Source organism: Eurosta solidaginis, chromosome 5, assembly GCF_040869045.1.
Source record: "Eurosta solidaginis isolate ZX-2024a chromosome 5, ASM4086904v1, whole genome shotgun sequence".
Lineage (NCBI taxonomy): Eukaryota > Metazoa > Arthropoda > Insecta > Diptera > Tephritidae > Eurosta > Eurosta solidaginis.
Window position 1 is genome coordinate 137,680,047 of NC_090323.1, and position 11,081 is coordinate 137,691,127.

General features: G+C 41.0%; 1 long non-coding RNA gene across 1 annotated transcript; it reads right to left on the reverse strand.

Moving 5' to 3' along the window:
- Window positions 1–824: 824 nt before the first annotated feature.
- LOC137254613 (uncharacterized) lies at window positions 825–3,787 on the reverse strand. The gene is made up of 2 exons (XR_010954045.1): window positions 2,974–3,787; window positions 825–1,743 (listed from the first exon to the last, which is right to left on the reverse strand). It is a non-coding gene; the product is annotated as an uncharacterized lncRNA (long non-coding RNA).
- Window positions 3,788–11,081: the final 7,294 nt, after the last annotated feature.

The window sequence follows — 11,081 nt, forward strand, 5'->3', positions numbered from 1 at the left end:
CCCCAAAACCTGACTCAAGTTCGTCTGTCTAAGGGTCCTTCACGTCATTGACCCTCCCACTTCCCCTCTTCTTACCTGGAACAACACCCACACCAAAGAGTTGAAAAGTTAGCCTTCCATTACTGAAATAAATTTAGCTTCAACCTTTCAAATTTGTCAACGTTATAAACATTATTTTATTCAATTTTACAGTCGCTAACAAACTAAAGAGATGATAACCTAACCACTAGTCTTAAATCTAGGTGTGAGAAGAAAATTATCGCAAAAAAGGCTAATAAAGTATTTTAACAATTCTATTTAGCAATACAATATAGCTATTTAAACAAGAGCTTGACATCTTCAAATAACTTGTCAACCCTAATTCAAAAAGAATAATCCAGTTGGAAGCAAAAAACAAAAAAAAATAGTCGAATTCAAACAAAATTATGTGAACGATATTGAAGGCTGTGTATAACTCGTCACCCCCTAATGTATTCCGTATTAGGAAGATACTTTGCTTCTACAAAAAAATCATTTTTCATATCTTTCCTTCTAATAAACCGCAGAAAGATCTATCGGTATGTATATATATATAAAATAAAGTAGCCAAAGCAGCTAAAATTAATGCAAATTCCTGACCTAGGCTAAGGCATTATGTACACAGGCATATATATAGGTCAATGCTTGCATACGTATGTATGTAACGAGGAGCATATGATAGATTTTTTTGTTTTTTTTTCTTTGTTTTCTTCGTTTTCTCACTCACCTGATCTCAGCACATCAGCATTGTAGGCGCCTTCAAGCCGTGGGGGACCTGTGAGGGAGGAAAAGTTTACATGCATACGTCTCTTCCTATTCGTACAAATACCATACGTTCATTGCCTAAGTAAGGTTCAATGGAATTTTGCAACTGACTCCACGCTCACTCACCGCGGTAGCGGGCGTCGAGTGGGTCACAAAATTATGCGGCCGAAAAAAAAAAACACAAAAGGAAAAGAAAAAAATCACACAAAAAGTATGTGAGTGCAATAAAAATTTGCTTACGAAAAAAAAGTTGCTGGCATACAAAAGTGTGTGGAGACACAATTGTTAGACCACCGCGAAGAAAAAAACCAAAGAAATTTGTGTGTAAAGGAAAAAAAAATGACAAAGAAAAATTATCAAAAAAAAATTTTAAAGCCCGAAGGCTAACTTAGAGGCCAACAAAATGTGCTTACGTGTAACCAAAAAAACCAAAAAAAAAACGAGAAGTATGCAAGCTACATGTTCTTAGCAAAAACACAAGCGAAATCCTTATAGAAATAACGGAAATAGTGATGTTTTAAAAAAATTTTTGAAGTTAACCAATAGTTATAATAAAAATAAAAAATGGTTATATGCGGCAAACAATAAAAAAATGTGTTCCCTCGGCCCTCCTTGGAATTTGGTGGTGGTGACGTTGCTGGTGCTGCTGATGGCGATGCTGTCACTGCTGCTGACGTTGCCTGGCTTCCTCTGTCGAACGTTGGCGTTGGCGTGGGCGCTGCTCTCGCGCAGTTAATGTCGCTGGCAGGCCACGATCACTTCCTAGCCTGGAAGTTTCTCTCTCTTTCTCTCGTTCTCTCTCTTTCCCTGCTCTCTATGACATTCCACGGCAATCCAGTGCGCTACATATGTCGTTGGAACAAATGTGTTTCCAAATTTCCAATCACTCTCCTTTTAAATAATGTTTGTAAATGCGGGTAAGTATATGCCTTAGCCCCTTCCTAGGTCCTGCCCCAAAATCTATAAAAGAAACACAAAAAAACGAAAAATTGTCTACAGGCTGAATATCGTGTTTCGTTGTTTCCTTTATTGCTTCCTGCACCCATGTATGTATGCCCAGCCATACCCTATCTTTCCAATCCCAATTGGCACATACTGCAGTAAGTATGGACATACATACATACATATATGCATGCGATAAAGCAAACCAAAGAAAAAGTTCTTTCTTCCTGTTTTCACCTACTAATCTCATTTCAACTTCAAATTTTTTTTTCCAAATCAATTATCTTTTGTCTCTTTAACTAATTCCAAGTTATTTTTATAGCGTTTTCTTTTCTGTAAAAAAATGTTGCCCCCATGTTGCCCTCTTAAAGTCTACCTTTTGATCTAGCCACCTGCCGCGATGCAAAAATGGCTATTCTTCGTAGTCAATGGACCCCTTTTCTTATTCGGTGGAAAATATTTTTTGAAAAGAAAAAACAAGCTCATAGGGGAGCTGGGAAAAACCAACAGGGTGACACCATTTCCAGAAAAGAAAACTCCATTAATTTAATTCGGATTTTTACTTTAAGTTACATTAACTTCTGCTACTCAAAAATTCAAACTCAAAACAAATTCAGATTAACAAAAATTGTTTTCTTTTTAATTTTTTTTTCCTGGGTTTATTTAATTTTTTTTTTTTCTTTCATTTTACCCCAATTTTATTTCAACTAATTTCTAATTTCCAAAAATAAAAATTTTTTTTTCTACCTACTTATTTTTCTATTCACAAAATTTTTTTTTTCTAAATTTTAGACTGCATTTTAAAGAGATTTTTTTTTCTCTTCCACTTATGTTTAATGCAAACAAAATCTTTAGATTAGGTTTAAGTTGAAGAAAAATTGGCTAAATTTTAATTTATGTCAACTGAGGGAATAAGTTATATAATTTTACCGTGGCGAAAAATAATATCGCTAAAGTTCAACTATCTGCAAAAAAAAATCTTTTGCGTCATTTGAGATCAAGGTCTATTTTAATGATTTTTGCATTTATTGCCAAAGGGAAACTTCGCTCAACTTACGAGTACAAGAAGGGTACATAAAATCGAAAGATGATGGGCTTTTAAATTTTTTCAAACTTTAATTTTAAAATGAATGTTTTTCTCAAATGAAAATGAAACAGTTATCGAATTTAAATTTTTAGGAAAAAACACAAAAGGATTCTTTTTTCTTTTAAGGAATTTAGTTAAATAAACGGTACATTAGTACTTACCGGTGGCAGGATGTCCAACGGACTTTGCTTCTCGTTGTTATACTTTACAATTGTGCAGATTGTACGGAATTGAAACCGTTTTTCGAAAATTACGGGATTTTTTTTTTTTTGTTTTATTTGTTTTATTAAAAAAATTAAGTTTTTTTTCCTTTTTTTCCACTTGACCGGCACTATACTTTGCTTTAACTTTTCCGCGGCACGCCCACGCACTTTAAATCCAACTTTTGCAATGATTTTCTGAGCTTCAGCTCGATCGTGCGCATACCCCGATTCGTGTATAAACGGAATTTCCTACCACTTTCACTCAATTCACACCCACGCATTTGCAGTTGCATTTCGTTTTTTTTTTGCGCATGCACACATTCATACCTGTACATGTAGGCCTCCTTCCACTAATGTTGCGCAACGCGCGCAGATACCTGGTTGAGATACATTTTGTCGATAAGGGTGTAACGCAAGAACAAGTACGGTTGCCGGTGACATATGTATCTATGTATCTTGAGGCTAGCGTAACAGGCTCGCATCCGCCGATGGGGCTTGCTCCATGGAGCGTGTGCGTAAAATAAATTCATACGCGGCCGATTATGTATCTCTTCCTTCTTCTACCCCAATGTGTGGCCTCGACCCACGACTTAATGCCGGGCAAAAAAAAATCTTCGAAGTCAGTTATAGCTGGGCATGTGCAACACGTGATTGCGACACGTACTCACAACATCAATATCTAAGTATCTGCTAACTGACTATATCACAAATTCACTCATAATTCTAGGTTTAAAATAAAAAAAATATCACAGATTGCTGACTATTGCTAATTGGTAAAAAAAATAAAGAAAAAAATAAATAATTGCATAAATAAATAAGAGGGGTTTAATAATTACTAAATGGTCAAATGGGTGCATAGAAAAATCACTGGGTGCAAAAATGCTAAAAATCCTACGTCTATAGAAAGGTATTCCCAAGCATGCAGATAAATAATTATGTCGTCAGAGGTAGGAGATTAGTCAGGTATTTGACAACACATTGTTAACATTTAACATTTAACACTCAACGTGCAACGTCTACATGCAACATATAACATTTACTTTGTACATATATCCTTAGCGTGGTATACCCCGATTCTTTTCCCGTTGGCATCCCCTAGCTCGTACATTGAATTTCCTATTGTTTTAAGCACTATACATTTGACTTGCTTGGGTGCCAGTTTGGCATTATAGTTGTCAATCTGGGAGCTCTGTTTAAAATTCCGGCGGTAAACCACTTGTCCAATTTTAAACCTAACGTCCCTACTTCTGGTATCATACACTTTCTTACTACGCTCGTATGCTAACTTCAGCTCCTTTTTAATTCTGTCCCTCAGTAACTGCAATCTATCACCATTTGTCTCCACCTCGCAATCAACATCCTTCAGCGACCCCAACTTTCGGTATAGCTCGTATGATGCTGCATGCAGTATCATAGGCATACCGAAAGTGGCATGATAGGGCGTCATGTTGATTGCGGAGTGGACAGCACTTCGAAGTGCAAACGCCGCATCACTAATATGTCGGTCCCAAGATTTTTGGTTTTCGTTAATGAATGATCTTACGATCTGGAGAACCGACCGATTGACCCTCTCTGCGGCGTTTCCTTGCGGTGAATAAAAGGCTGTCTTGATATGGGTATGCCATATTTTTCTAGGAGGGTGGCGAAAGTTCCTGAAACGAATTGTCTTCCATTGTCCGAATGGATGTATTCGGGTACCCCGAATATATGGAAGACTTCTCGTTCCAGAAATTTCACCACCTCCGCTGAAGTTGCTTTCCGCATGGGTTTCAAAAACACAAACTTTGTAAAATGATCTAAACATACAAACACAAAAACATTACCATCAGACGTACGAGGATACGGACCCATAAAATCTACAAACAAGCGTTGAAAAGGCCGTTCGGTTACATGTTGCTTACCCATAAGGGGCTTGTGAAAAGCAGTTTGTGTCTTGCTTTCTGAGCAGACTTCACATCCTTTAATAAAAGTACAAACTTCTGTTACCATTCCTGGCCAGTAATATCGTTCGCGTAAACGGGACAAAGTTTTGTGGATTCCACCGTGACCAGCTGAAGGTGAGCTGTGAGCAGACTCTACCAGCCCCGATCGCAGCTCCGACGGAACCCAAAGCTTCCAGGCTTGGTCCGCTTGAAGTACATCCCCCCGGTCGAACTGCGTGCGTTTATATACGGGTGTTATGCGGACCGTGCCTATTGGACGATTTGCAGCCAGGGGATAAATTCGGCTGTATTCGAACGGAGCCTTCCCGAAACCGGGCCACCTCGGGAAGTATTAATGGCCTTACCACAGTAAGGGGCGCTGCTGTGGCGGACGATTCTTTCCCCGTATATAATACTGCACCGCTAAGCCCGCCTTGTCGGGCAGATGGTCGTACGACCAAGATGAACGATTCATTACCTAATTGTAATAAGGACGATGTAAAGAGGAGGACTGAGTCGCAATCCAAGGACGAAAAATACGAATTAAGCGATGCGTGGGACTCGGGGAGCGAGAGTAATGCTGATTCAAGGAACTCCGTGTTGGAGAAGCACAAAAATGAAAACGGAGTAGAAGAGTGGAGAAGGGTACGGAACAGAGAAAGTAAAAGAGCTCTCTCGCAGTACCGTGCAGCAGTACGAATTGTACAACGCTTGGGAGCAGTGGTCGACGCAACAGAAGTGGATATCGAGCGCTTGGAATGGGCCCGTGAAGCGGTAGAAGCAGGTCGAAGGCAGTTCAAAGGTTTGCTGCGAGAAACCCTCGGTTCTGCAACCGATATGAGGAGGAAGAAGCGTCGAATGGCAGAATGAAGAGGCAATGTTCGGCGGAAGGCGACAGGCTTGCTTTCAAGAGGCAGAAAGGATCCAGTCCTAGAGCCGCGAGGCATGGCAGTCGCATAGACAAGACAAGTAGGCCCAAAGCTGTAAGACAGATGGGCTCCAATAGCGAGGTAGCAACTACCTGGAAAGCCGCGAGTCAGAGGGAAGTTCCAATTACGGAAGTAGGAGATAAGCCAAAGGGAGATAACGCTAAGACTCCGGTTTTCTCGGAGGCGCTAAAGGGAGTTAACGCTAAGACTACGGCTTTCTCGGAGGTGCCAAAGGGAGATAACGCTAAGACTCCTGCTTTTTTTTTTTTGCACACGGTACCAAAAGTTAAGGTATGGATACCATGCGTGATGAAGTCGGAGGATAAACTGCAACTTCTGCAGAATCAGAATCCGAACATACCGACACAGGATTGGAAGGTACTTACTGTATCTCGGCCTACCGAGGATGGTCAGTTCTACATCTTCCAAATAAAAAAGCAGGCGGAGGATATTTTGTACACGCAGCTTGGCAAAATGTCCTTTGGTACTGGAAAAACTTACATGCGACTCAGGAAAAGAAGTCCCGAGGATAAAAACCCTAACACGATGGAGGTGGGAGAAGTCGAAAAGGACCTCAAAAGCCTAATGGAAAAAAGACAGGTGGAGGTCCCCGACGTCACCACGAACGTGCTAGAAGAGGACCAACCGCTAAATGGTGCTGTGACTCGCACAGAGGAACACCCGGCACAACAGTCACGAGGGGCTGAAGGGGGCATCGAATACTCTAAACCAAAAGGGCAAGGGGAGGACGATGACGTCAAGCCGAAGGCGCTGGAAGGGGACAAACAGCCCAATGGTGCTGCGAGTCCTACAGATAAACCTCCAACACAGTAAAGTGGCGTCGAGCGAACTCCTCCTAACCCTTGAGGAGGGTTCGTTTGACGTGGCGCTGATCCAGGAGCCGTGGATGTCATCGGGAGGAAAGGTTTCTGGACTTAGCGCGCGCGGGTTTGTCGTTTACCACGCGCAAACGGAAGGACGGGTGCGAGCTGTAGTAATGGTAAGGAAACAGCTGCATTCATATATGCTGCCTAATTACACCACTGAGGATCTCGTAGCGGTGGCCGTTGAGCAAAAGAATAAGCAGGCATTTATCCTGGCGTCCTGCTACATGGCCCATGCTGCGGAGGTTCCACCGATGGAGAGCAAAAGGCTAGTACAGGAGGAAGGGCGCAAAGGGCGGTTGGTCATAGGCGCAGATGCAAATGCGCACCACAATGCGTGGGGAGGAGCAGATACGAACGAGAGAGGCGAATCTCTGTTTTGTTACATCCTGCAAACCAATTTGCAGATAGCCAACAGAGGAAATGTCCCTACATACATTGGGCCAACATCCACCAATATTTGGATATTACATTGAGCTCCGAGCGTGATATATAAAGATATGATTGGATGGTTCTTGATAGACCATCCTTCTCCGACCATGCGTATATCAGCTTCACCATCGCCCTAAATAGGGTAGAGAAGGGAGGAACCTTTAGAAACCCTAGGTCAACGAACTGGACTGAATTCCAGAAACATGTAGAAACAAAACTGGGACAACCCAAAGAGGTTGCTAATGTAGAGGAGCTGGAGGAGTGGAATGAATTCCTAACAAAGACGCTTATGACTGCGTATAACAAAGCTTGCCCTCTAAGAAGATTCAGAGGAAAAGCAAAGCCGCCATGGTGGAGTAATGATCTGAGTCTTCTAAGAAGACAGGTAAAAGAAATGTTTAAGCTCGCAAAGACCGCGGAAAGCGAAGCGTGGGACGAGTACAAGGATTTACTGAGGATCTACAAGCGTGAAATTACCAGGGCGAAGAGAAACTCATGGAAAAGTTTCTGTACTGACATAGAGTGTTCCAGCTAAACGGCACGGTTGAAAAAAGTCCTAGCAAAGGGAAACATAGTCCAGGGACTAATAAAGAAAGAGAACGGGGAATGGTCACGTAATAGTGAGGAATCCCTTCAGGTGCTTCTCGATACACATTTCCCACCGGGAGACGGTTTAGAAGAGCCAGCAATCATCACTCACACTTCGATCACGGAGCTAGTAGTGCCGGGCTTGGTGACCGATACCAAGATCGAGTGGGCAGTGAAGACGTTTTCTAAGTTTAAATCGCCGGGCGCAGATGGTATATTCCCGGCCATGCTACAAGTCTCAAGTAGGGCGGTCATGGAATGGCTTAAAATAATATTCGATGGGTGCATAATACTGAATCATGTACCGCACTCTTGGAGAACTGCTCGTGTAGCTTTTCTACCAAAGGCGGGGAAGATCGGTCACGTGTATCCCAAAGACTGTAGACCCATAAGCTTAACATCATTTCTGCTACAAACCTTTGAGAGGCTGATAGATATGTTCATAAAGTCCAACGTGGATGAAAAGCTGCTCTCCACAACACAGCATGCGTACACCAAAGGCAAGTCGGTAGACAGTGCATTGCATAGGGTGGTAATAAGCATAGAGAAATCCCTGGAATATAAGGAGTATGCTCTAGGAGTCTTCTTGGACATTACCGGGGCTTTCAATAATGTTGCAAAATGGGCGATTATGGATGGTCTTAATTACAATAAAGTACATCTTGCCTTAATCAGATGGATCGGCTGCATGTTAAATTGCGGAAAGATTACATCACAATGGGGATTGTACGAGGCCACAAAATCAGTGGACAGGGGCACGCCGCAGGGAGGGGTGCTATTACCTCTGCTGTGGACGCTGGTCATCAACCAACTGCTCAGGAACCCGTAAAATTTACGGCTTACGCAGATGACGTTGCAATTGTCATAAGTGGAAAGTGCTTCCAACGATTAGTTCTTTGATGGATCGGGCGCTTAGGGATATTCATACCTGGGCACCTAATGTCGGGTTGAAAGTCAATGCGGAGAAGACGGATATGGTCTTGTTTACAAAGAGGTACAAGGTCCCAAATTGGACCAGGCCTAAGTTAGGAGGGGTGACCTTACAGGAGAAACCTTGCACAAAATATCTAGGAATCATCCTAGACAGTAAGCTGTCATGGAAGCTCAACGTGGAGGAGAGGGTCAAGAAGGCCTCAACGGCACTCTATGCAGGTAAAAGAATGCTGGGGTGTACGTGGGGCCTATCGCCCTCTCTTTCTCATTGGGTTTTTACAGCGATTGTAAGCCCTATTCTATACTATGGAGTTCTTGTTTGGTGGAAAGCCACACAAAAAACAACATACCTCAAAAAATTAGAGGGGGTATGCAGACTATCGATGCTTAGCATTACGGGAGCCCTGAAAACAACCCCGACGGCTGCACTGTATGCCATTCTGCACATCCCACCTGTAGACCTGGTAGCAAAGAACAAAGCGTTAACGACCGCAACCAGGCTCGGTGTTTCGGGGCAGCTTGAGCGCCGACCATATGGCCATAGTAGTATAGCGTCATCAATCACAAGAAGAACAGACTACATGATTCCCTATCTGCGCTTCGAGGGAGATCTTAAGGCCACAATAGAGGTGGACGGTTGGCGCAAGTGTGCGCAAATGGCGGACGAGGCGATAAATGTGTACACCGATGGTTCCAAAGTAGTGGAAGGAGTAGGGTCTACGGTATACTGCACTGATCCTGAAATAAGCAGATCCTACAGTCCGGATTACTGTAGCGTTTTCCAAGCGGAAATATTAGCCGTAAGCAAAGCAGTAGAAACCCTGGAAGAGAATAGCTTAAGCTGCAACCGTGTTAACTTTTATATTGACAGTCAAGCAGCAATTAAGGCAATAATCTCGCATAGCACAGCACCTAAATGCGTGTTAGAGTGTAAACAGTCTCTGGAGAGAATCGGGACAGGGAGAAGCATACATCTATATTGGGTCCCAGGGCATATGGGAATAGATGGGAATGAAATAGCGGACGAACTAGCTAAAAAGGGCGCATCCCTTGAAGCTTGCTCCGTAGATGTCTCAATTAGATTGGACGAGATTAGGCGAATGCGAGAGGTGCACTTGATCGACCAAGCGGGAAAGGCGTGGGTTCAAGCGCGGGGCTGTAAAGTGTCGAAGATTATGTGTAGGTCTTACAACCTTAGACTAACACAGTTGCTTCTATCATTAAAAAGAGAGGACTGTATACTCATGACGGGTATGCTGACTGGACACTGCCTTCTGGCGTCACATGCCTTTAAATTACACCCAGCGCAACACACACGTAAATCTCACTATTTACACGTTGATTTAACTATTTTTGTGAATGGTTTTGCAGTTAATTGGAAAATAGTCATTCTAACTATGCTGCACTTTAAAAATAATATGTTTCATATTTGTTTCAAATATATTCTTTTATAATAATGAATATAATTTTAGTCAAATCTAACTGACAGCTTATTTGTTTCAAAGAACATTCATATTCAATCTTACTATGCAGCATATTAAGAATTACTATTTTTCATAGTTATTACAACTAACTGCATAGTAGAATTTACTATGTTTCGTATTTAATTTTAATTGCACCCATATTTAAATTTACTATGCTCCGTATTTGGTTTTAATTACGTGCATTGTTAAATATAATGTGGTGTATACTTACCAGAAATATTTCGTATTCCAAATAATAGTTTTGAATTAGTTTCTATGTATATTTTATTCAAAAATAAATAAATTTGTACAATATTTCGTACAAAACTGATGGTTAAAGCGATTTGTATTTTACATAACTTTTCCCATTATTCAATTGGTATAAATGTAAAGGGTAACTTGTAAAATAAACTATGTCAAAGATGTACGTTTCTGGATTTCTTTTACCGATTTCATATGCCTGCATGTGGTTATAGAAACGTTCAACATTTATATTATTACATACAATGTATACAATTCCCTTATGACAAAATAAAAATTGTATCTTATACAACTTAAAAACTTCGCCTTTGTGTGCTATATAATAGTAAGCTGACCAGAATTTTTTGGAGAAAAAGGAGGACAAATGTGCTAAAAACATAAAAATTGCTAAGATGAGCAAAATTTTTCGCAGAAAAGGACAAATTTTCCGCATAAAAAAACACAAATTATTTTTTCATTTATTTATTTAGAAACATATAAAAATCGAAAATGAACACTGTTTTAAACAAAAACAAAAACAATTCACAGTTTATATAACTAAAAACAGGTAAATAGCGACAAACGAATTTTAAAAAATTCTAAGTTAGTCAATGTTGATATACATACGTACATATTTCAAGGTACTGAATATAGATTTTTCCATATTTTTGCTTT